Below are 23,904 nucleotides of genomic sequence, written 5' to 3' on the forward strand. Positions count from 1 at the left end.
AGCGTTTCTTGCCTTTAACCCTCGCCGCACCCCCTGGAGGTAAGTGAGGAAACCGGAATGCAGACAGCGGGACAGCCCAGGTGGAAGCCAGGTGTGGCTGACTCAAGTCCATGCTTGGATGTCACTCTGCTGGGACAGAGCGGATTATTTGGGAAGTGAGGAGGAGGAGACAGAGAGGGGCTCGAAGGCCGCAGGGGGATCGGTCCGGCGTTCCCCTCGAGTGGCATTGCTGCGGAGCCCTGGAGGGGGGAGCTGGCTCGCCTCGCGCTCTGGCCCCGGCTCCTTCGCCCCCCCTCCTCTCCTCCAGCAGCAGGCTTTCCCCTTTCAGCCTGTCTGACTCGATCTCGGCACTTTGTCCTGCTAATTCCCAGGCTGGAGGGCGTGTGCACTCTTTATGCCGTTCAGCCCTAATTAGAAGTTCCTGACAGCTTGTTTGGGGCTCTGTCAGGCGCTCTGCCTCGCCTTGCACCAATAAGTAAAAAGGAAAATTGCTATCTGCTCCCTACCTGGATGCCTGGATGTCACTGTGAGCGGCATGTGCGGGCGGGGGGGGTGGCGGGGACTGCTCACAGGCGGCTCCTATTCTGGGCCTGCCTCTGCTGACTGGGCATCGGAGGGGACCAGCGGGGGCTCCTTCCCTTCAGGGTCCGCCAAGGGCTCCGGCGCCACGGCTGGGAGGGACTAATTGATAGGGACTCGATGGAGGCTGGGAGGGAGGGCAGGTGAGGTGGTACACCACTGGAACTTTCCTACCCAGATTCCGAGTCCTTTCTGCCTTGGAAAACCGCACGTGTGTTCAGGGCCAGAGGCCACAGACCACAGTCGGCTCTTTAACTGGCGATCTGTTACGGGGACGTGGTGCGAGGTGAGTTCGGGTCGGACATTTTTCCAGGGACAACAGAAGGAGACAGCAGAGGCCTAACCCCCTGAACCTTCTGCCCACTGACCAGCCTCGAAAGACTGTCTCAAGAGATAAGCAGTTAAGATTCTAGAACGGTGAACTAGACCTCCTGGGTTCGGATCCCTCGTCTGCCCTTGCTAACCTATGTGCCCTTGGGTAAGTCATTTCACCTCTCTGGACTTGGTTTCATCATCTGTAAAGTGGGCATAATCATAAAGTGGTAAGGATCAAGAAAGCCTTCGGAAGAGTACCTGATTTCTAGTAAGCACTCCACACTAGGAGTATTATCCTTATTCCAAGATTCTTAACGAGAACAAGCGGGTTCAGTGGTTTGAATTCCAGCTACACTGCCTGTTAATGTTGTGATCTTGGGCAGAGAAGCTAACCCTGCCTCTGAGTTGCTTGATTTCTGAAAAGGGAGTGTCCTAACAGTGCCCATCTCCTAGGGTGACGGTGGAGATTGAATGAGATTATGTGTGTAAAACACGCAGCATGCTGCCTCGTAGAGGGGTCAGGAAAACGTAGCCCTCAGGCCAAATCAGACCCACCACCTGTATTTGTAAATAAACTTTAATTTGAACCCAGGCACCGTGTTTTTTTTCCCCCCTTTAAAAACATGGTCCATGCTGCTGAACTGAAAATATTTATTATGTAGCCCTTTAGAAGAAAAAGCTTGCTGCCTGCTGGCCTGGAACATAGTAAATGCTCATTAAAGGCTAGCTGTCGTTATTACCAGGTGATTGTAGCTGAAATCCCCTAGCTGCTTCACAGAAGAGTTTTGACCCCAAGCCGGCACTGGCAGGTAACCGGAGGGGCGCCTGGGTGTCTCAGTCGGTTGGGCTTCCGACTTCGGCTCAGGTCATGATCTCACGGTTCGTGAGTTCAAGCCCCGCATCGGGCTCTGTGCTGACAGCTCAGAGCCTGGAGACCACTTCGGATTCTGTGTCCACCTCTCTCTCTGTCTGTCTCTCTCTCTGTCAAAAATAAAGATTAAAAAAAAAAAAAAAAAAAGCCTTTCTAACCAGAGAGGGATTTTTAAAGGTCTGATATGATGGGGGTGAGGGGAATGTTTATCTTGTTTGTGTGTATTTTTAGAAAGGAAATTGGCAGCAATATTTCGTAGGCCATACGCCCTCCCCCTGAGCCACGTATTTTCTGTCTTAAGGGATATCAGTAATTTAGGAGCTATTCAATTAATTAATCCTATTAATGAATTCTGTCACCGAGGAAAGTCTTATCCCCCACCCCCTGCCCATACCCCTTACTCCAAGAAATCTCTTGCTGGATTTCAAATATCCAGAGCTCTCTGTGTTATTGGACAAAGGCCACCTCAGCTTTGCTTAGAACTGTCCACACACTTCTGTCCTCCGAAGCGGGGGGCCTCGTGAAGGGTCTGGGAGCCTCCTCGGGGGTCATTCCGGCCTGAGAACCCTGCCCTCCCGCAAACGCCTTGCTGGCCCAGGCCAGGCCGGGGGAGGGCCCATGGGGGGGTGTGTGGGCTGGTGGGGGAGAGGCTGGAGCCCATGTCTGCCGTGCCCCGCCGTACTATCGCTCAATTGTTACGCTGTGTTCCGGAAGCTTCTCCTCCTGCGAAGGGATGTGCGGCAGTTAGAATATTAATCTCTGGCATGTGGCAAACATTTAAAATATGCTGAGACATGGGAGCTGTTGAGCGGGGGCCTTGTTGACACGCTGCCTCACCTGGGTACTGTTTGCTATGTAAATGCCACGGATTCCTCCCGAAAGTTGGAACTGGTGCTTTGTATTTCCTCCTGTTGACCGACGGGTGGGGGGCAAAGCGGTTCGTCCCCCATCCTAGCAGGTGCCTTTCTGGGCAGTTCTTGGAGAACAAGCCAAGAGGTGTGTTTTCGTGCCAGTTGCCAGGGAGCCCTTGAAAGGACTGATTTGGGGGTCTCGTCAGGACCAGCTGTCCTGGCCTGCCTTGAGCCCGCCCTGGGCCCTGCCCCCATAAGGGCAGTGTATAAACACTTGACCCTTGAACTACATGGGGTTGAACTGCGTACAGATTTTTTTCGATCGATGCAATCCGGTGCTGTAGATGTATTTTGTCTTCCTTATGATCTCCTTAATAACATTTTCTTTCCTCTAGCCGACTGTATTGTAGGAATACAGTATAGAATCCATACAACAGACAAAATATGTAGTAATCTCCTGTTTATGCTGTTGGTGAGGCTTCCGGTCAACAGGAAGTTCCGGGGGGAAGTCAAGAATTAATACATGGGGGCGCCTGGGTGGCTCGGTCGGTTAAGCATCTGACTTCGGCTCAGGTCATGATCTCATGGTTCGTGGGTTTGAGCCCCGCATCGGGCTCTGGGCTGACAGCTTGGAGCCTGGAGCCTGCTTCCGATTCTGTGTCTCCCTTTCTCTCTGCCCTTCTCTTTCTCTCTCTCTCTCAAAAATAAACATTAAAAAAAATATGTGGATTTTTGACTGCACCCCTTTTGTTCAGGGCTCAAGCGTAGTTCACAAGGGGGTTGACGCTGTTCCTCAGTGCCCAGCACACAGCATAGAGCAGGCGAGGCAGGGACCTAGGATAGTCCCAAGCCCTCCCCGCCCCCCACCCACGGCAGCCATTGCTGGGGGAGCAGGATAGCCTTTGCTGAGCTCCCAAGCAGCTTTGCGCTCCTTATCAACACCGGAAGCCACCTCCAGTGACTTGGAAGCGGGCTGAGACGAAACCACTTAGTTGTCCTCGGTGCAGGAAATGAGGACTGATGTCAGAGAAGCTCTGATGGAGGGCTGAGGGGCTTCTGAAGGAGGATGGAGCCCTTCCAAGCGGAGACAGGCAAGGCTTCATGGAGGAGGTGACCTCTGAGGGGTGTGTAGCACAGAACGTGTGGCTGGGGAAGGACGGTGCGGGTGGAGGGCACAGTATGGAGCACCAGGGTGTGTCCTTGGCTTCTCTCTCTCTACCAGGTGGCAGGAGCCGGCCTAATCACCCGTCCCAGTGATGGAGGCTCAGAGCTGCCTCTCGACTCTGGCTTCCCTCGGGGGGCTTCCCTTAGCTAGGAAGAACCACCAGAGATCCTTTCCTCCCTCTGGAAGAGTCTCCACCCCAAACAGAGCAGAAAGCAAATGCCACCAACCTGGTCTCAGACATGCCAGTCATCTAGCCGAGGTTTGGCAGACGTTTCCCTATAAAGGACCAGAGAGGAAACATTTTGGGCTTCGTGGGCCATAAGATTTCTCGCAGCCACACAGCTCTGCCGCGTGGAGCGAAAGCAGCCGCAGACTGTACGTGAACAAGCAGGTGGGGCCGTGTTCCAAAACACCTTTATCCGTGGACGCTGGAATTTGAATTTCATGTGACATTCATGTGTCATGAAATAGTCTCCTTCTTTCGATTCCCCCCCACCCCCCCGCCCCAGGTATTTCAACTATGTAAATGGCCATTCTTAGCTCTCGTGTGGCACAAGGCAGGTGGCGGGCCGGACTTGGACTCCTGCTCTAGCCGGATCGCGCCTCACACTCGGTTGGCCCTTCTGACTTCGAGCTCTCCGCTCTTGCTCGGTGCACTCACCTGTTCCGACAGGGTAGGGTCACGCAGAGCTCAGGGCGTTCATGTGGCCGCGGTCTGTCTCCCAACGGGGAGGTGGGCGCAGGGTTGTCGAGGTGAAGCTCGTAAAAGCCAAAAGCCAAAGCTCTTGTGTGGGGACAGCTCTCCAAGCTGCCCCGGCTCTTTCCGGGGACCTCAGTGGCCAGAGAGGGTCAAAGATGAGGAGGTGGAGACCCAGGGAGCGGAACCGATTTGCTCAAGTTGCTTAGCTGGTTAATAGCCCAGCTGGGACGAGGATGCCGGGCATCCGGGCCCCGGCGTCTTTCTGCTCTCCGAAAGATAAAAGGGTCTCCGGGTTAAGCGTGTTCTTGTCCCCTTGCTCCAGGCTGTCAGAGAGGGACCCTGGCCTCTGCTGCCATTGTCGCTCAGGCCCACTTGGTGCTGCAGCTTCTGAGAAGGACACAGCCAATAGGCACCAGCGTCGGGTAGCAGAGAGAGAAGTAAACCATGATAAATTGCTCCTAATGCTGCTGGGTGACTGAGATAAAGCCTTGATTGTTTGGGCAGCATAAATCAACACCCTGAGCTGGATGGGAAATAAAGCAATAATTTAAATCTATTTTCAGGGTCTTGTGGGCCGAGTGACCGACTAGGAATTGATATCCCAGAATGGAGTAATGGATGGGGGAGGGTTATATATGGTTAAACCACACCGAGTGGATATCTCTGTACTCCCCCAGGCCTGTCGCCAGCCCTGTGGGTGGGCTCCAGGCAGAACCATAACTCCTGCCTCTGCTCTGTAAAGAGGTCCCAGTCATCCACCTGCCTGCTGGCCTTCCCCAGCCAGCCCACCCACAGCCAGCCTCTGCCCCTCCCCCTCCCCCTCCCCCCAAGCACCCCAGCCCCTCCCGCATCAGGCTTGTTAGGCCCTTGGTGGGCACAGGATTCAAAGACGCACAAGTGAGATTAGTGTCACTAGGCGGTAAGTTCCATGAGATCAAGGGCTGTGACTCTAGTTCACCACCATGTTCCCAGTGCCGAGGACAGCGCCTGGCACGTAGCAGGTGCTCAGTATATTTTTTGGTGAATAAGAAGATGGCCAAGCCAAAAAAACAATGACGTCGCAATGCAGCATTAATTGCCACACAGAGAAGAGATCGTGGCGGGGCTGGAGGGGCAGCAGAGAAGGGGCGAGGGCGCCATTATTTCTGGGACATCACGGGATGGCTAAGGGAAGCTGAAGAAGAGGGAAAAGCTCAGCTGAGTCTCGAGATAGGAATGGAGTTGGTCAAAGGAACAAGGAGGGGAGGAGGGCATTTCAGGGGGTGGGACCAGCTCGAGCAAAGACCCAGAGACGATAAGAACTGTTGGATTCAGAAACCAAAGAGCGTTGGGAACTTGAAGAACGGTCACGCCAAGCCAGCGCGTTATGGTTTCTGGTTTCAATTCATATTTTCCCACACTGCTTTCTCTTCTTCCTGGCGTGGTCTCTTTTGGTGTGTGATAAACCGCGTGGGTGGGAGGATGGGCGTTTGCACGTTCAAGGGATGGCACGAGAGGAAGACACCTGGACTGGTTAGAAGCCCCGGGGTGACCGGTCCAGCCTCCTTGGACAAGCCCCTCTCGAACCTTTCTTGTTCTTCCGCTCCACCTGTGGAAAATGGCAAGGTGGGTAGAAGGCCGTTAGATGACCTTCTGGGCTCTTACTGATGCTTTAAGCCATTTCTGGACAGACACCACGGGTCTCGCTCCTTCAGCCCTTAGCCACGTACGTGTTAGGCACTTGGTAGACGTCAGTGCTTGGTGATGGGTAACTTCAGGACAGGTTTCCCTGTCTCTCAGAAAAGGGGAAAAGTTGAAGCTCCTCAAGAACCATCGGAGTGATAGATGGTTTCCCGCCTTGATTCAAACCGTAGTAACACTGAGGCCCAAAGAAACACAGGTGACACAGTCCCGGCACCTTAGATACATTCACTCAGTTAATCCAGCAACAAACCCCGAGGGATAGCTGCTCTGGCTACTTCCCCTTCCACAGATGCACAGATGAGGATCCGGAAAGATGAACTAACTCACCCAGCGGCATATAGTTATTAAGCGGTAAAGCCGGGGATCGGACCAGTAGTCAAGCCAACCACGATGATGTGACCACCGTGCTCACTTGCCCCGTGCCGCTCTGTGGGCTGCAGAGATGGGCGGTCAGGATGGTGGTTCCAGGTCGACTCCTCCCTCAGCGGCGGAGTCTGGCGAGGCATTCCACCCCTGCCGCCCGCCACCTTCCCCGTGGCCACACAGCCACAGGCCGTTGGTCCCTACAAGGTGTTGACATGGACGGGCTCTGCAGAATCTGTCAAGGCCTGACAAGGGGACACATCTGAACGGGTGACGGAGGTCGTAAATTTTTATGTTCATTATGTTTGTTTTGTTTGGCGTAATTAATGGATCTATTAAGCTTAATCAAGCTCTGACCTCTTTTATAACCATTATAAATCAGCCCAAATAGCTCTGGGAGGGGGGGTTGGCATCGTGTTTGCAGGCCTCCCTGGGAGAGAGTGGTCATTCCCTGGACAGGGATGGGACTGGAAGCTACCAACAGGGCATTGGGAATGGAGGGAGCCATGGGGAAACTGAGGCAGGGAGGCTTGTTATGTGAGTCCCGCTTCAGCGACCATGGTTCATGTTTCTGTAAGTCCAACGTGGTTGAGGGTGGGGGTTTGCTTCCGGAAGGGGGGTTGGGAGGGAGGAAATAAAGAATCTCACATACCTTCTACCTCTTGGCCCTAAAATTGGCTTTCCTAAGGAGTGGTTTACTCCACACGGCCCCAGAAAGGGGGCTGGCATGGAGGAGAGGTGGGGAGGGAGAAAACGGGGGGGCACTGGGGGAGGAATTAGAGGGGCAGAGCTACCGCCCAGGGCACGAGCCAGGACGAGGACAGTCATGTCTTTTGCATCTCTGCTCTCTCTGGTTTGGTGAGCAGAGTGATTGGGTGTGATTGAGCAGGGACGCAGACGCTCGTTCTCAGCTATTAGGATGAATGGATCCCCGGGATACCAGCAAGGATGCTGTCGCCTGCGTGCACCTTAATACTAATAAAAAAAAAAAGGAAACTAACAAAATACCATGCCCCATCATTAAAATGCAGAAGCAGATAAAGAGCAGCTCCTGTGTAATTACCAAAAATTTTTATTTCCATAAGAAACCAGCGCTTCATAAATGTTCCAACCTGAGCCTTTCTCTCCAGGGAGACTGGATTTCTATGAATATAGAAATTTGGTAATTGCCCCCGAAACCGTGCTTTTCTGTGTTAATGAGTAGCTGGACGGAGCTTGCTTTTTGCTTATAGCCCTAAACAGAACCGGTTCCTTCCCCGTCGCAGGGTCCGCGAGCACCCACCCCCACCCCAACCATCCACACACATTAGACCCATTAGGGCCTCAGGGTTTGGGTTTCAGGAGGAGTGATGTCTTCTCAGGGGAAGAAGGAAGTGGAAGAGGTCTGCCAGTCAGGAGCCTGGTTCTGCGTTTCCCCAATTGCATATATATTCTTCCTTCCCACGGGCATGCATTTTTTTTTTTTTATTTCAGTGCAACGTGCTCTAAAAAAAAAAAAAAAATACATGCACTATTAGATTAAAAAATGTACAGCATTATATAGCTTATAATGCCATGGTAGATTTTAAACCTCTAAAAGCATATGCATTAAAGCAATTTTCTAAACTAATATAGCAAGAGGTCCACAAAAGCATTGCAACATTTGATAATGGTTGCCATCTTCAGTTGGAGATAATGATGTTAACAAATGTAATGGGAGTAATGAATGGAGATTCAAAAAGCTGCTTTTGTTTAATTTTTTTGTAATGCAAATTCAGTTTGGGACTGCAAGAGAGGGGAATGGAGGGAAAAACCCGCTTATTTGAAATGAATCTTAATCCTAGCGGATGAGAGGCCAGTTATAAGCAGAAGTGGAATTAAACAATCCAGAGATGCAATTATTAAGGTGATGGGGACGAAATTGGAAGGAGGAGGAGAAAAAAGGAGCTGCAGAATCGAATCTTCTTTCTTGAGGGTGGAATTGCAGATGTTTGAGTAAAGAAGCCAGGGATGTTGTCCCTGGAGTTACCTGTGCCAGGGATTGGATGCCTGTGCCCGGTTGGGAAGAAGGGTGGAAGAGGAGAAAGGATGGTAGGGGAAGGAAATGCCCTGGATGCTCATCCGGGCCAGATTGCTCTATGGGACCCTGAGCTTTTTTATCAAGCCCCACAGCTGGTTCCATGCAGGGACTTCAGCAAGCTCTTCTGCCCCTCAGCTTTTCTCTTCTGTAATTTGGGAGCACCCGTGCCTTCTCACAGTGAGTGCAGCTTTGAGGGCGGTGGGGTTCACATCTTAACTCTTCAAAAGAAAGGAGGGTCGCCCAATGCAGAGCAGCGGTAACTTCGCCCAACCTCATTCTGCTTTGCCCTTCGCTGGGCTCAGCCTGCCCCACGAAGCAGAAAGCATAGCTACAACTTTGACGCACAGAGGAAAAAAGGCTGTTCAAGAATGCCATCCTGGAAGGCTCCGCCAGGGTCACTTAGGAATGCACTCAATTTTCTCGGTTTTCTCTGGAGAAGGCAAGAGCAGCAACGCTTGACCACTGGATACGCTTCTCCAACATTCTGCCCAGCTTGGGGGCGGGGGTGGGTGTAGATCCAGAACAGGCCTCCCTGAGTACAGCCGTGTGACCTTGAAGTGATCCAACTCCAATTGCATTGATGACAGGTACCACGCGGCCTCGGGCTCAGCATGCTCTTTCTTTCGAGTATGTTCCATTTCCCCAATTAGACTGTCGACTTGCAGAGGGCAGAACTCTAGTGTGGCTGCTGGGTTGTGTCTAGGGCCGTCCAGATGCTGGGACCAGCAGACATCACCTGACAGTTACCATGTCTTGAGTCCCCTGCGCGCAGGTACGTTTCTAGCATTTTTCATCTCATACTAACAGCAACCTACCAGGTAGACACTGTGATCATCCCCGTTTCACAGACAGGGAAACTGAGTCACGGAGGGGTTAAATCACACAGTCACGCAGGTTGTGAGCGGCAGACTGCAGTTGAACTGAGAGTCTGTTTCCCCAGTTCTGTCTAGTCCCTAAGGATCGTGCTGGATACATTTGTGGGTCGCTAAAACTGGGGAGGCCGCTCTTTGCCCAAAATGTGTGTCAGATCCCAGTGTCCACGGGCAGGAAGCCGTGACTGGAGCCCAGCCCAAGGAAGGCTGTCTGCCGGCTAAAGACAGGTTTGGGGGGTAAAGTTACTCTTAGGAAGAGTATCAGAGAATGATACGATTTTGAGAGGTGCAGAGAAGTGGGGAACATGGCTTACAGTCCCTAGCTTCCCCAGTTTACACATTAATTAATCTGAAACTGCAACATAGATTTTTATGATTAGCAGCGACATCTCAGTGAGCAGAGAAGGAACCTTTAACAATGATCCCAAGATGAATCCGGGAGTTGAAATATCCATGCAATAAACAAGGCCGTGTTAGAGGAAGCAAAGTAAAATACAAATCCCGGGCCATCAGAACAGGAATCTGTCAGCGGAACAAGGCCTTCTTGGACCCGTTCCTCGCAAAGGGGACAGCCATCCTTGCACCAAGGGCAGGACTGCGCTGAGGCTGGGTGGAGTCCGGTGATAGATTTATTCTTTGCATGTCTTACTGAGCAGGCCCGGCATGAGGCAGGGATGCTGAGCCGGCTCTCTGCATCTGGGTCTGTCTTAGTGTCATTGTCACCTTTAGGGATTGGATCCTCAGGGACCTGGGCCCGGACCAGCTCTCTGGGGTCTCCTTTCTCACAGCTGCTGTGCTGAAGCTGGTGGATCAGGACACTTGCCTGTTGCCCAGAAGATGCTAACCTATTGGCTTCTGTCTTGTGAAACATGACCCCAAGCCTAGTGAAACTGGAAGGAACTTGGGGGTGGGGAAGGGAAGGATGTGGTTACGTAACGATCTGCCTCCCCGTGAAATTTATTGAGATAAATAGCCCCTTTTGGGCTACTTTAATGGACTGAATATTTCTTTACCCTCCCCCTGTCCCGATGCCGAATTCGTGTGTTGAAGTCCTAACCCCCCACGGGACTGTATTTGAAGACTGCATCAGTAGGATTAGTGTCTTTATAAGAAGAGGCACCCGAGAGCACACTCTCTCCCCTCTCCACCATGTGAGCGCACAGCAAGGAGGCAGCTGTCTGCAGCCCACAGAGAGCGTCCTCACTGGATACTGAGCCTGCTGGCGCCTTAATCTTTGGATTTTCACTCTCTAGAACTGTGAGAAAAGAAATTTCTGAGATTTAAGTCACTTAGCCAGTGGTATTTTGGTATGGAAGCCCAGGCGGAGTGAGATGGCTGCCATTTTGTTTCACGATGGCTACTGGCTGGCTGTCCCACCCATTGATACTAGGCTGTATCTGAAGTCCTATAGTAATTTATTGAGTTTGGCATAAGTCAGGTACCTCATTTCAACTTATTCCAAACTGAAAAGTCCGCGAGGTGGGATCAATATCCTTATCTCACAGTTGAGGAAACTGAAGCTCAGAGAGCTTAAATTTCTTGCCCAAGTCAAAAAGCAAGTGGGTACACTTGAAGAAGCTTCTCCAGCTTGGGCATACTATGATTCTAGGATAGGACTCTGCCTTGGATGAAATCGGGATGGTTTACTGGGAGGCGTGCCATGGGAGCCTGTACCTTAACCCAACGCCGACCTCCAGTAGGACTCAGATAGCCTTGGGCCTTGATGGGATGCTATTGTTTCACTTGTGTGCACTGTGCCAACTCTGACCCACGCTCCCTGCCCATGTCTCCAGAGCACCTGAGAGCACCCACTCTCGGGACAGACTATGTCCCTGCTGAAAATGAAAATATCGGGAATGCCTTAGGTACAGAGGAATGTATCAATTCCTCAAAAGCAAGATATTAGCCACTAACATTTCTTGAGGGCTTACGATGTGCCAAGCACTGTCTATTTACTATTTCACATGACTTGCACATCCATCCTTTGAGTTCGGTATTACTGATCATCCCCGTGCTATGAAAAAGGAAATTGAGACTTAGGTTAAGAAACTTGCCCAAAGTTCAACAGAATTTAATTGGTTTGGGAAGAACACAAGGACCTTGAGTAACGAAGGAAGTTTGAGATTAGTTTGAGGAAGTAGGAGACCAGCCCACTTTACAGCAGGACCGTCCAAAGAGATTTGGACAGATGGTGAGTTTCTTGTCAGTAGTCTTCCAGCAGAAGGGAGATGCCCCCCACCAATGGAGACGATGTGACAGAGCTGTGGATACTGGGGTTACATTAAGCAGGTTTGAAGTCCCTTCTGACCCAAGTCTTCTTGGCTGCCCACAGTTAGCGTGGGAAAATGGAATGTCACACTGTCCTGTGGATAGGAGCGGGCAGTGTAGGGCCCAGAGCAAGAGGCAGGGTATATGGGAGACACAGTCTGTCCTTTGCGACAGACGGTTCTCACATTCACCATTGCCCTAATCCAGTCTGGTGAGTTTACACTGGGAGTCCGGTCTCTTTTTTAACCTCTCAGGGATGGAGAAGGCTACTCGCCCATGCTCCAAGACTGGAAAGATGGCCTCATGGTACCACTTTCGAAGCCTCTGGTCTACCTGCGGCTCAGACGTCTGTCTCCACCAGCAGTTTGGTGCCCTTGCAGGGGGCTGAGCGTGCTGGCTCGGGAAGACATTTGGAAGACTGGGCTTGGGAGCCGCTCCCTTTGGGAGGGGGGTGAAGGAGCAGAGGAGAGAGATATCCAAAGGAACATCCGAGATCATTCATTCCCTCTTTTCTTTTTCTCTGGAGACCAGGACGCTGATTCCACCATTTTTTTTCTAGCTTTCAAAGGTAGTATTTACTTAATCACCCGAAACGTGAGCTCTCTGGACAGGGAAGTAACTACCCCTAACTAGTGTGCTCGGTCACGGGGGTCTCCTTGCCCACTACCACCCACCTGCCGGGCCGGGGGTCAGTCATGTCAGGGACTTGGAGTGCCGGCTCCCCCAAAGTACAGACTTTATAGGTAACTTAAAACCCCCTCGGTCACCACCAGGAGTCCGGCCAAAGCCAAACAAGACTACAAGCTAGAGCAAAAAGAGAACTAGGATCTCTTTGCCCCCATGCGTATGTGCATCGGGGCCCCTCTGCAGTGCTATATTTTCGCATGCGACTTGGTCACAGAGGCACGTAACGTCTGTGCTGGGACACGGGCCCCGCGATGCTGCTTTAGGAGAGCCTTTGATCTACTCCCCTCGTTTTGCAGAGCAGAGAACAAAGGTCTGAAGCCCGGGCTGTCAACCTGTGGTTTGTGAACTTCTTGAGACTCTATGTGATGTGATTCTAGGTCACTAGTTCCGCGAAGATTCCAAGGATCTGCGCTTTAAAATAAGGGCCCCAGGTGGTATTTATAATTGAGCAAGTTGAAGAGAACCGAAGTTAGGGCCTTGCCGGAGATATTAGTGGCAGAAGCGGGGCTGGACCCTAGGTCTCCTGCCTCCCCTCACGCTACACAGGTGTGTGCAGATGAGGGCATTTGTTCGGGGGCACGAGTGTTTGCACCGATGTGGCCCCCTCCCACCTGGCTTGCGGTTCACCAGGAGAAGTCAGTGTGGCCCAGGGCACGCGTGCTGAAGCGATTCGCCGCACAGAGGGTCTCAAACTCATACCTCTGCCTTCTAGCCCTTAATCCTGCCGCATTACCTAAACTAAACACCACTCTGATTGCAGTCCTCCCTGGGAACAGGCCAGCATGGGGTCACGGGAAAATTAGAGACGATCTGAACTCTGCTCTCTGCCTAAGTGCCGGCTTCGGTGTCCCCCACTGTAACATGGAGAGGCTGAAGCCAGCCCACCAGCCAATCTCCAGACCTAGGCAAGACCTGCGAGCAGAGACTGCTCATAGAAGTTGGAAGGGAGGAGGGGAACTTCGTGGAGGGGCCCCCGTGACACGTGGTTTTGGCGTCTGCAGCTAGCAGGAAGAAGTCTGGATTTATATGAGGAGGGGGCGTACTCTGTCTGGTTCATCGAGGGTCCTTTGTTCCCAGTCGCCTCCCCAAATAAAGCTCAAAGGCACCCTCTCCTTTTCAACTGTGTCAAAGAGGACCTGGCTGGGCAGAGAAGCCAGGCGTGCATCCTGAAGGTGCTCTACCTGTCCAAGTTCACTGTTAACAGAGGTTTGGGAGTGAGGTCCGCCTCGAAGTGCTCTTCTTCCGTGCCCGGCCGGCAAGTGGGCACATCACGGTGCAAGGTACATATTCTGTCTCCATTGTACAAGTGAGAAAGCTGAGGCTCCGAGATTAAGCTCTGGCTTAAGGTCACACTTCTTACCTCATCCTGCTTCCTGCCTCCCCCATCATTGAATATGTGGGAATTCAGAATTCCAGATGTCGCTACCAAAGAGACAAAACATTCTGAGACTCTGGGGGTGGGGGTGGGGGGGTGGAGGGACTAAGAAGACATACGCCTGCTGGAGACTCTGCGGTCATAGTTCTGCTGAGAGGCAACCGGGTGGGCAAGATATGTGGGTGAGTGATTTGGACCCTTATCAGGCTGTCTTTCTGAGCATCAATTTCTCCACTCGTAACTGGAGATAATTCTGGACCACTCCCATGGTGGTTCTGAGCCTCAGAGAAGTCCTGTGTTTATCACAGAGAGTATCTACTGTACCGAACATATGTTAATCACGGTAGATGATGGGGGTGAGAAGAAGTGGAATTTTTAGCAGGGGAAGAAAATCTTTCTCCTTCGCGGCTCTGGAGGGTGGAAGTGTCTTGTCTGTAACAAAAGAAAAATATGGAATGTGATCTTAAAAGGAACACAGTGTTCATACTTAGAGTTAATTGGCTGTGAATTAGGATCGTCCAAGACAAATGCAGACTCCCGGGCTGGATTTACACGCCACCTTGCACTCACCTGGCTTCTACAGCCTTGCGGGGGGTTCTCGGAGAACACAGATTCATTTGAGTAACAGCCTGAGCCCAGTAAAATTAGGGAGGTGATTTTGCTGGGAGGGAAATCGTATATTGCCAGTCAAAGGCAAAAGCGCACTATTTTTAGGTTAGGCATTGTAGGGGGTTATCTGCAGTCCCCACCCTTCCCAGCCCCCCCAGGCGTGCCTCCCCTGGCGTGGGCAGGGAGAGTCGACACACAGCACGCACACCGGGGCGCACAGGCGTACCTCGACAGTGCTCTACTTAGCTCACCGCCTTCACCACCCACCTAGTGCGCGCAGGAGAAATGGAAATGCTTTTCCAGTGTTCCCCTGAATGAAGAGTTCTCTATTAGTCACCACCAGCCCGGCTGGGCCCCCGGCGGATAGTACCGTCCCTCCTATGAGGTACCAAAATAAATGGCTTTGGAGGCGCCATGGGGAAGTATGCTGAGACTCGCATACAATTAAAACAGTTATTAATACTCGCATTGTTCCTGGGCTGTGGGTGTGCGTGACATCTACCTTTTCCCTTCGGCTGGAGCGAAACCGGGGAACATATGTTCTTGCTGCCGGGGCTCCCGGCCCAGTCACCAGGAGGATGGTGAAGCGTTTTGAGGACCCTCAGCCCCTGTTCCTCCCCACCAGGCTGCCTGGCGCGGCCCATGGTGTCTGTGCTGGGGAGCCGGATATGTGAGTTTCAACCATGAGATTCTTCCAGACTTCATTTTTGCCATCTGTTGGAAGACAATTTTTAAAGAGCGTATCTGGGAACGGGCGAGGGTGAAGGTGGGGCTCGGGACAGGGGCCGAGGAAAGGAAGGAGAGCTGGCCAGACCCCCTGGCCTGCCTTGTTGGGCTGTAGGAAGAAAAAGGCACAGATGTGAGGGCACTTTGAGCTTTTCAGGGAGCATAGCCAAGGCATGCTAACCAAGTGCTTATTTCTTTGCTTATTTCGGGAGTAAATTTCATGATAATCACCTGGCCTCCTTTGCTTTCAGGTCATTGTGTTTATCGTCCCCTCCTTCCTTCCTTTCCTTATCTCCTCTCTTCGCCAGGGTTAGGAGCATGAACCTTGTCAACTGTGTGATCCTAGACAAACTATTTAGTCTCTGAGATCTCAGTCTTCCTGTCTGTAAAACGGGCACAGTCCTGCTGGTGAGAACTGACCTAGATGATACCAGTGAGGAGTCCAGGGTGGGCAGAGCACACAGCGGGTCCTGTATAACTGCGGGGGGCGGGGGGGGGGGTGGTGGTGATAGTTGGTATTATTAAGATCATCATTACCGTTGTTACTTCCCCTTCCTTCCGATGTTTATTGCGCTGCCTCTAGGCATGAGGTTCTGGGCCAGGCTCTGGACAGAGGAGGTCTGTCCCACCCCATTGTCTTAGGGGTTGACACGCTTACATCCACTTCCACTCAGCTCTCTTTAGACGTGACATTTTGCATGGAGTTAAGGCTAAACGCCGAAGGAGAACCCCTAATATCCAGGTACTGGCAAAGGTCAGGAGTGGAACAGAGGGTTAGATTTGGTGTTTTGATGACAGGATAGCTAATGGGCCTAAAATCCGTCTCACTTGGGAACCGAGGTTTCCCGGGACCAGAAAACTAGCAAGCGCATTAGCAGTAGGTTTCAGTGTGCCTATTTGCCACGCGCGGTAAGTAAACAAACTCTCCCAGGTCGGAGTGCGGCGTCTGGGGAGGGGCCCTGGTGGAGGGCAGGGGCCCGGGCGTGGAGCAGGTGACTCTCTTAGAGGCAGAGCAAAGGATTCCAAATGGGACGTGGGACTGTCTTTCCGGGTCCCCCTTAGAGCATTAGGTGGATGGCAAAGACAGCCGGATGATCTGGAGATGCAATAGCCCTGGGGTAATTGAGAGTTGGAGGCCTGAGCTCTGAGCAGTATTCCTTCAAAATCGCTGCTTTGCATAATGGAGTTGCCAAGCAGCCCTGGAATCCTCTGTGGTTTCCATCTCCTTTCTCCACTCGTCCCACGTTCTCCACGGGCTGCTGCCCCTGTATCTGCATGTTTATGGGACGAGCCGCAGCAACCGTGGTCACATTTTCAGAGAAACTGCAAGAGTGCTCCGCTAACTTAAAGAAACCTCCAAATTCAGGGGCACCGGTTGAGCATCTGGCTTCGGCTCAGGTCATGATCTCGCGGTCCGTGAGTTCGAGCCCCGCGTGGGGCTCTGTGCTGACAGCTCAGAGCCTGGAGCCTGTTTCAGATTCTGTGTCTCCCTCTCTCTCTGCCCCTCCCCATCCCTCTCAAAAATAAAGATTAAAATAATGTTTTTAAAGAAACCTCCAAATTCAAACTTACCAAGTACATAAATTAGGAGATGGTTATTTGTACTCCAGAAAGTCTTTTCTTTTACAGTGAGCCTTAACCACAAGAATCCCTTAACTATCAGCTTCTCCTAGATCATTTTGGGGTTGAGTTATACCTGGCAGAGGCTTTGGCGGGGGGGAAGACATATAGAGTTAGAGAATTAGAACCACGGTTGATATCTTAACAGTTGGAAGTGAGGATGAATCACCTCGGATATTCTAACAAAGCTCCAGGGGAAAATAGCGTTTGATTCGCAAACACTTGGTGATTACACAATTTTTATAAAGCGGTGTGCAATTTTCCTTCATCCATTCATGCAACGAACACGTATTGAATACCTACTGTGTGCCAGGAAATGTGAGAGGAATAACTATAAATAATAAATAGATAAATACCGTTGTTTTCAGGGAAACCTCAAGGAAGAAGAAACGGACATTGATGGTGTGGGATGGAAATTGCCGCCAGGGGGGTAGACAGCAGACACAGCAGACTGATAGAGGGGGATCTAAATCAAAGGTGAGGAGGAGCAGTCAGGGAGGGCTTCTTGGAGGAGGTGAGGCTTAAGCTACAGAGAGTGAGGGTTTGCTATTTGAAGAAGAAGAGAAAGGGCTACCCCAGCAGAGGCAACATCCCACAGGAAGGGGATGTATGTTCTAGGGGACTCCAGGGGGTCAGTACATGGAGGGTGTGTGTGTGTGTGCGCGTGTGTGTGCGCGTGTGTGCGCGTGTGTGTGCTGGGGGTAGAAGGTTAAAAACTAGGGCAGAGGCCAGTCGAGGACACTAAAGGCTTTCTGTGCCTCTCCAAAGGGTCCAAATTTTTCCTGAAAGCAAACAGGGGCCATTGGATTATTTCACGTGAGGGGATCGAGATGATCCTGGTTGCATGTGAGAAAGATCGTTGTGGCAGCAGCAAAGAGTGTCAATTGGGAAGCCAGGTAAGAAGCGGCAAGAGCCTGAGGGGTGAGAAGGACTGGAGAAGGGGGCTCCAGTCCCAGACGAGGTGTAACTGGGCGGTGTGTAGGGGAGGGAGGGGAGCCCTCTACAGGGAACACAACAAAGCCACGACCACAGCTACCGTGCACGGTAGCCTGCTGTTTGTCCTCCATACGTTTGGTGTGGGGTGAATGGGAGCCTGGAGGGTGAGGAGGCTGGGTGTTCAGTGTGACGTCCCCAGGACAGCAGGCCACCAGACCTGAAGGTAGGAGGGTGAGGACTGAGCCGGGAAGCGGAGGCGTGGGTGACAGAGCAGGACGGGTAGAGGGGCTGTGCCCAAATGGCAGGGCTGAGCTCCTAAGTGGCATTTTGTTGGAAGGTGCTGGAATAAACATTTGGGAGGTGGGAGTGCGGATGGAGAGGCTGGCCTCCTCCCACCCCCAGCCCCCTGCTGCTTTTGGCGAGGTAGGGGAACCTTTGCCCCAGGCTTCCGGCTCTTCCTCTGAAGCAGAAGGCAGCCTTGCCTCCTCACCCCCGCCCCCCGCCACCAGAGGTATCTCATCCTGAGTTCGGTGACAAATATTGAACTATTTTTCAGGAGTGTTAATTGGGATTTTTAATTGACCATAAGCAGGTTATCAAAGCCTGTTTGTCTCTAGTGGTTGTTGATTCTCGGGGGGGGGGGGGGGCGAACGCGCCCAGTGGTGTCATCGCTCAGTAAGCACGCGTTGCCCTGCCCGCCACCCCCCCACCCGCCCCATTGCTTCTCTTGCTTTGGTTTTGCCTCATTTAAAAATAAGAGAAAATAGGGGCGCCTGGGTGGCTCAGTCGGTTAAGTGTCCGGCTTCGGCTCAGGTCATGATCTCACAGTTCGTGAGTTCGAGCCCCGCGTCGGGCTCTGGGCTGACGGCTCAGAGCTTGGAGCCTGTTTCAGATTCTGTGTCTCCCTCTATCTCTCTGACCCTCCCCTGTTCAGGCTTGTCTCTCTCTGTCTCAAAAATAAATAAACGTTAAAAAAAAATAAAAATAAGAGAAAATAAAGCAAACTCCGTTCTGTCTTCCAAGGCGGGGCCCGAAGCGGTTTGTTTAAGAGCTGGCAGTGAACGGCTGTGTCCCTAGTGGTGATCTGGTGGAGCACAGCACGGTTAGAACATTGAAGAAGGTTCGTGGCTGGGTGGAGGGGAGCCCCTGGGCCACATCAGGGTTTCTGCTCTCGGCAGCCCCCGGGGCGCTGCTCCCGTGGGGGCAAGTCAAGCAGAGAGTCCCCGCTGTCCCATCGCTGCCCCTGCCAGGAAAGCCATGCTCCTTGCTTCTTCCTGCTGATCTTCCCTCCTCAGATACATCCTAGGAACCCGGTTGGTCATGACTGAGGTATTAGTTATTGATAGTGCAAAGTAGGTCGGTCGATAGCCGGCTGGCCTCACGCGTCTCTTTTGGGTCTAACTCCGTCATTGTGCTCTGAGCTGCTTGCTGCTTCTCTGGGCTTGGGTTGGGATCGGCTGGGATGCCCTGGTGGTCACGAGGGAGCTGGGGAGCAAGGGCCTTGCACTGCTGTCCAGGGGCCTTTAGATGGAAGGGTTTTATTGCCCTGAGCCCTGAGGCTGCAGCCGGCTTCTTCAACCTCTGCGGACCTCAGGTTAGCATCTCTGGCCATCTCTGCCCAGTCTGCTTGATAGGGTCATGGGGAAAATGAAGTGAGTGTTCAGGTTGCAGGGGGGGTGGCGCCAGGGTAGCTCAGTCATTGGGCTCCAGGCTCAGTGTGGAGCCTGCTCGAGATTCTTTCTCTCTCTCCTCCACCCATGGGCTCTTGCTCTTTCTAAAAAAATACATACATCCGTATCTTTTTTTAATCAGCACAGAACTAGGGGAGACTTTGGAGTACGATTATGAATACACCCATTCGTTCTTCAGATATCTGTTGAGCAGCTGCCAGGCGTGATTCAAGGCCCCCTGGTTTCAGAGTTGAATACGACCGTAAACTTAGGCTGCCCCTGTTTGGATTACCATTCCGTCTCTAGAAGCGCTGGGGAGGCCGAGCCCGGGAGGGAAGTGGGCTTTAATGGAGGGCTGGATCGGGTGGGGGCCGCAAGGGTGATTGGCTGTCTTCTGGGTCGGTTCGGGTCCCCCGCAAAGCAGATGTGAGGCGGGGTTAGACTGCAGCTGACTTACTCAGAGAAAGTTGTGTGGAACACAAAGAGGAGAGAGGAGGGGGCGGGAGTGGGTGAGGTCCTGCTGGGCTGTACTAGCAGGGAGAGAAGAGAAGGAAGGAAAGGGCCCCGGGCAGGCAGGGCCTCAGACCACAGTGCAGCTCCAGGAGGAGTCTGTTGGGGGTGGCCCAGCTCTCGAGCCTGTGCCGGCTCCGTCGCTGGCACGGGAGCTACGGTAGGGGCCCGGGTGCCGGGGATAGAGGCCGGTGGCCAAGCATGTGGCATGGTCCTGTGGCCACCAGGTCCTGCGGCCACCAGGTCCTGCTGCTGTGTATCACTGGCCCCTGGCCTCTAGCATCTTTCTTTTTGCTGCAACTCCCACCCCAGACAGAGCCTGGGGTGGCCTTGTGAAGTCAAAAGCCCCCGTTGATTCGCCTGGACCTAGAATCTCTTCCCCTAAGCCCACCTCCCTTCCCTCCTCCCATCTAAGAGCCTGTGTTCCTGGCCCCTTCCCTGTACACTAACCCCTCCTCACTCTGCTCACCAAGGCCAAGGCTTTCTGCACAAGCCTGCCTCACTGCCACCTTGGCCAGCCCCTGCCCGTGTTTGCTCATGCACGTGCTGCCTGGTCCCCTCTGCTTTCCTCCATGGCCGGATTCCACCAGGGCCTGCCTTGGCCCCGTCTGGACCTGCCTGTCTGGTGGCCGTGTCCTTGCTTGATGACCAGGTAGCAACACAGGTTAAGGAATCCAGGCCGGAGTGTTAATGAGTCATAGTGACTCGAGGAGTTACCTCTTCTGGGTAATGCTGACAGGCTGACAGTTGTCAGTGCCTTAGCCCAAAAGAGTATGGCGCTGTTCCGGAATGTTCTGTGCTTGGCAAACCTAGTGGGATGGGGTGGGCAAAGGAATCCTTTTCACCTACATTCACAGCAGGATTATTCACAACAGCCTAAAGGTGGAAGCAATCCAGGAGTCCTTCCGCGACAGGTGACTGGATAAACGGAATGCGGTCTAGACATACAATGGATGAGGTATTAGTTATTGATATTGAGCTTAGGTATTGATATTCAGCCCTAAAAGGGAAGGAAATTCTGACATGGGCTACACTCTGGGTGAACCTTAGGGACACCATGCCAAGTGAAATAAATAAGCCAGGCACAAAAAGGCATATGTTATATGATTCCATTAACATGAGTACCTAGAGTGGGGAGCTTCGTAAAGGCAGAAAGTTCAGTGGTGATTGTCTGGGGCGAAGGCGAGGGGGGAATGGTTTGTAAGTGTTTAATGGCTAGGGGGTTTCGGTCTGAGAAGATGGAAAAGTGCTGGAAATGGATGGTAGTGATAGTTACATAACAATGTGAATGTACTTAATGCCGCTAAACTATATACTTAAAATAGTTAAGATGTATGTGTGTAGTTAAATTGTATGTGTACTTTACCACAATAAAAAAAAGTGGGGGCAGAGGAAGCATGGTTTACCATAAGAGAAGAAAGAGACATGGGGCGCCTGGGTGGCTCAGTCGGTAAAGCGTCGACTTTGGCTCAGGTCAAGATCTTGAGGTTCGTGAGTTCAAGCCCCGAGTCAGGCTCTGGGCTGACAGTTGGGAGCCTGGAGCCTGCTTCGGATTCTGTGTCTCCCTCTCTCTCTGCCCCTCCCCTGCTCGTGCTCTGTCTCTCTCTCTCTCTCTTTCAAAAGTCAATAAACATTTTTAAAAAATTAAAAAAAGAAAGAAGGAAGGAAGGAAGGAAGGAAGGAAGGAGAGAGAAAGATTGACTCCAGGTTTGCCCGAGAATCTCTACTTCACATCTTCCACTCAGGCTGTGCCACAAGGCAGGACCAAAGTTTCGAACACAGGTTGGAAACTGGAAAGGACTGCTGGAGGGGGTCCCTACAGATGAGAGGTGCTCCGTGAGGGCAGGCAGCCGGGTGTGGGGAGCTGAGCACAGGAACTGGGAGTCAGCCAAGCCACAGCTGTATCGCAGAGAGCTGCTAAGTCAGTGCTGTGTGACTTTGGACAAATGAGATAACCTCTCTGAGCCTTTGATTCCTTATTGATAAAATAGGGTAACAAAGTAACAGCCCCTTCCTCCTACCCCATCTCCCTCCCGAGCTGTTGTGAAGCTAAACATAATCTGTCCGCGGCGTGCTCGAGGAGGTTCCTGGCAAATAGAAGGCCCTCGCTGAATGTAAGCTCGGGTACCAGCCCCTGAAGTTTGTGTGGAGGAGGTGGGGTTTGCAGGCTGTTTAAATGCCAGCGGCTGCCTCAGATGACAAGGGAGGTTGTACTATTAACGGGCGAGCATGCGAGCTGTCCTTTCCCCGGGTGTTGAGCAGGAATTTAACATGCTGAGAGCGAGCCGAATAGCGAGTACGAGCTTGTGGTGTCACTCTGAGAGATGAGCGTTTCTAGCCCCCATGTGAGTCCAGATAACTTCGAAAGGAAAGTCTGAATCACTGGGCGCTGGGGAGAGCCCAGATGGCAGGACGTGGGGCCGCCTCCCCGCTGCACCCGGCGGGGGGGGCGGGGGGCGGGGAGTGGGTTGTGAGGGGAGTGTGAGGGGGACGAGCCAGGAGCCCACCCTGGGGACCGCCTCTGCTGGGGAGATGGTGGCCGGCTGACGGGCGATCAGAACACGAACGAGCAGAACTCCCTAGTTTCTGTTGCTCTGTAGTAAGTGATCTTCAAATAGCACCCTGTAAATGTCTGGCCTCCAGCCTGAGCTGTGACAGCGGAGCTCCTCGTTCTTGTGGTCCCTGCCCCCGTCCAGGCCTTTCCCTGTCTCCACAGCCCAAGCCAGCCGAGCCCCTCTCCGCACAAACACACCCCTGGGTGCTGTTAAGCATCCACACCGCCGGGTGTGGACCGGCTCGGTCTGCTGTCTGTGGGCCCCAAGGTGGCCTGCTGTTGGTCTGGAAGATGGCGGTAGTTGGACCCTGGGCCAGGTTTCTGGCTTTCTTCCGCCCAGTTCTTCCAGGATGTCCCTTTGTCATCAGAGATCACTCCTCCTCAAGCGTAGTGAAACCACCAATGCGGCCCTCCCACATCATACGATGGTGAGTTGTTCAAGTGTGTGCTTCCTTGGCTAGGGGTGGGGCGGGTACCTTGCTCTCCTCAGCTGTGGCTCTCTCAGCCCTGCTGTGAAAGTAGAAAGAATGAACACTCTGTAAATGTCTTGATGCACACAGCAAGGGTACCAGGAGACGATAGGTGGAAACATATCTGCATTTGCAAAAAAAAAAAAAAAAAGGAGAAAAAGAGAGACTAAAAATGACAGGGGAGGGAACCACACCGCATTTAGAAAAAGATGTGCGGTCATTAGGAACTAGCTTGTGTTTGCTCAAAACGAGTCACGTGAGAAAACTCCTCTCCTGTTTGCAGAAGGACACCGGAGAAGAGAATATTATAGCCACGGGATATCTTGACTTGAATGAGGCTCTTGACAAAGACTCTCGCTGTGTCCCTGTGGGCAAGTCTGAGCAACGTGCTTGCAGGATGGTCATTGATCCGTCAAGAGTATTGAGCTAAAGGGGCACGTGGGTGGCTCAGTTGGTTAAGCGTCCGACTCTTGATTTCAGGTCGGGTCACGATCTCACGGTTCGTGAGTTCAGGCCCCACGTCCGGGCTCTGCGCTGGTGGTGCGGGGCCTGCTTGAGATTCCCTCTCCCCCGTCTCGCTCCGCCTCTACCCTGCTTGCTCTCTCTTTCAGAATTAATTAATTAACTAATTAATTTAAAAGAAGAGTATTGAGCTAGGAGAGAATATGGGGCCATCCAATCTAACTTCTCCCATATGGGTGAAGAAACCGAGAGTCTAGAGGCTCAGTTTTCTAAAGAAATGCAGCCCATCGGTCCCATAACAAGGCCCGTGGTCTATTTCTCCCAGTTCCAGAGCCTCTGCTGACACAGGGCTTTTCCTAGAGTCTGTGGTCTGTGTCCCACTAAGCAATCGGTGGCCAAAAGAAATCGGTGACTGACGTCTGCCTGGCAGGAGATGTGTGATGATGACTACAGGGCTTCAGCCTTGACCTGCCCATTGAGTAATTTATCAAGCCTTGGAGTAGGACCCAGAAGGCGTGTTGTTAAAATACGGGAATGACAGAGATGTAGTAGGGGTGGC

General features: G+C 52.4%; 1 protein-coding gene and 1 long non-coding RNA gene across 3 annotated transcripts in view; one reads left to right on the plus strand and one right to left on the minus strand.

The window, feature by feature from the left end:
* The window catches only part of DSCAML1 (DS cell adhesion molecule like 1), a 348,919-nt gene that overhangs the window by 72,198 nt on the left and 252,817 nt on the right, over nt 1-23,904 (plus strand). The gene's annotated exons all lie outside the window — the stretch shown is intronic.
* LOC128776216 (uncharacterized) lies at nt 2,396-4,895 on the minus strand. Its single transcript, XR_008421291.1, has 3 exons — nt 4,443-4,895; nt 4,009-4,057; nt 2,396-2,488 (listed from the first exon to the last, which is right to left on the minus strand). It is a non-coding gene; the product is annotated as an uncharacterized LOC128776216 (long non-coding RNA).

The sequence above is a fragment of the Panthera pardus genome, unplaced genomic scaffold (assembly GCF_024362965.1).
Source record: "Panthera pardus isolate Hobbes unplaced genomic scaffold, ASM2436296v1 HiC_scaffold_12, whole genome shotgun sequence".
Taxonomy (NCBI): Eukaryota; Metazoa; Chordata; class Mammalia; order Carnivora; family Felidae; genus Panthera; species Panthera pardus.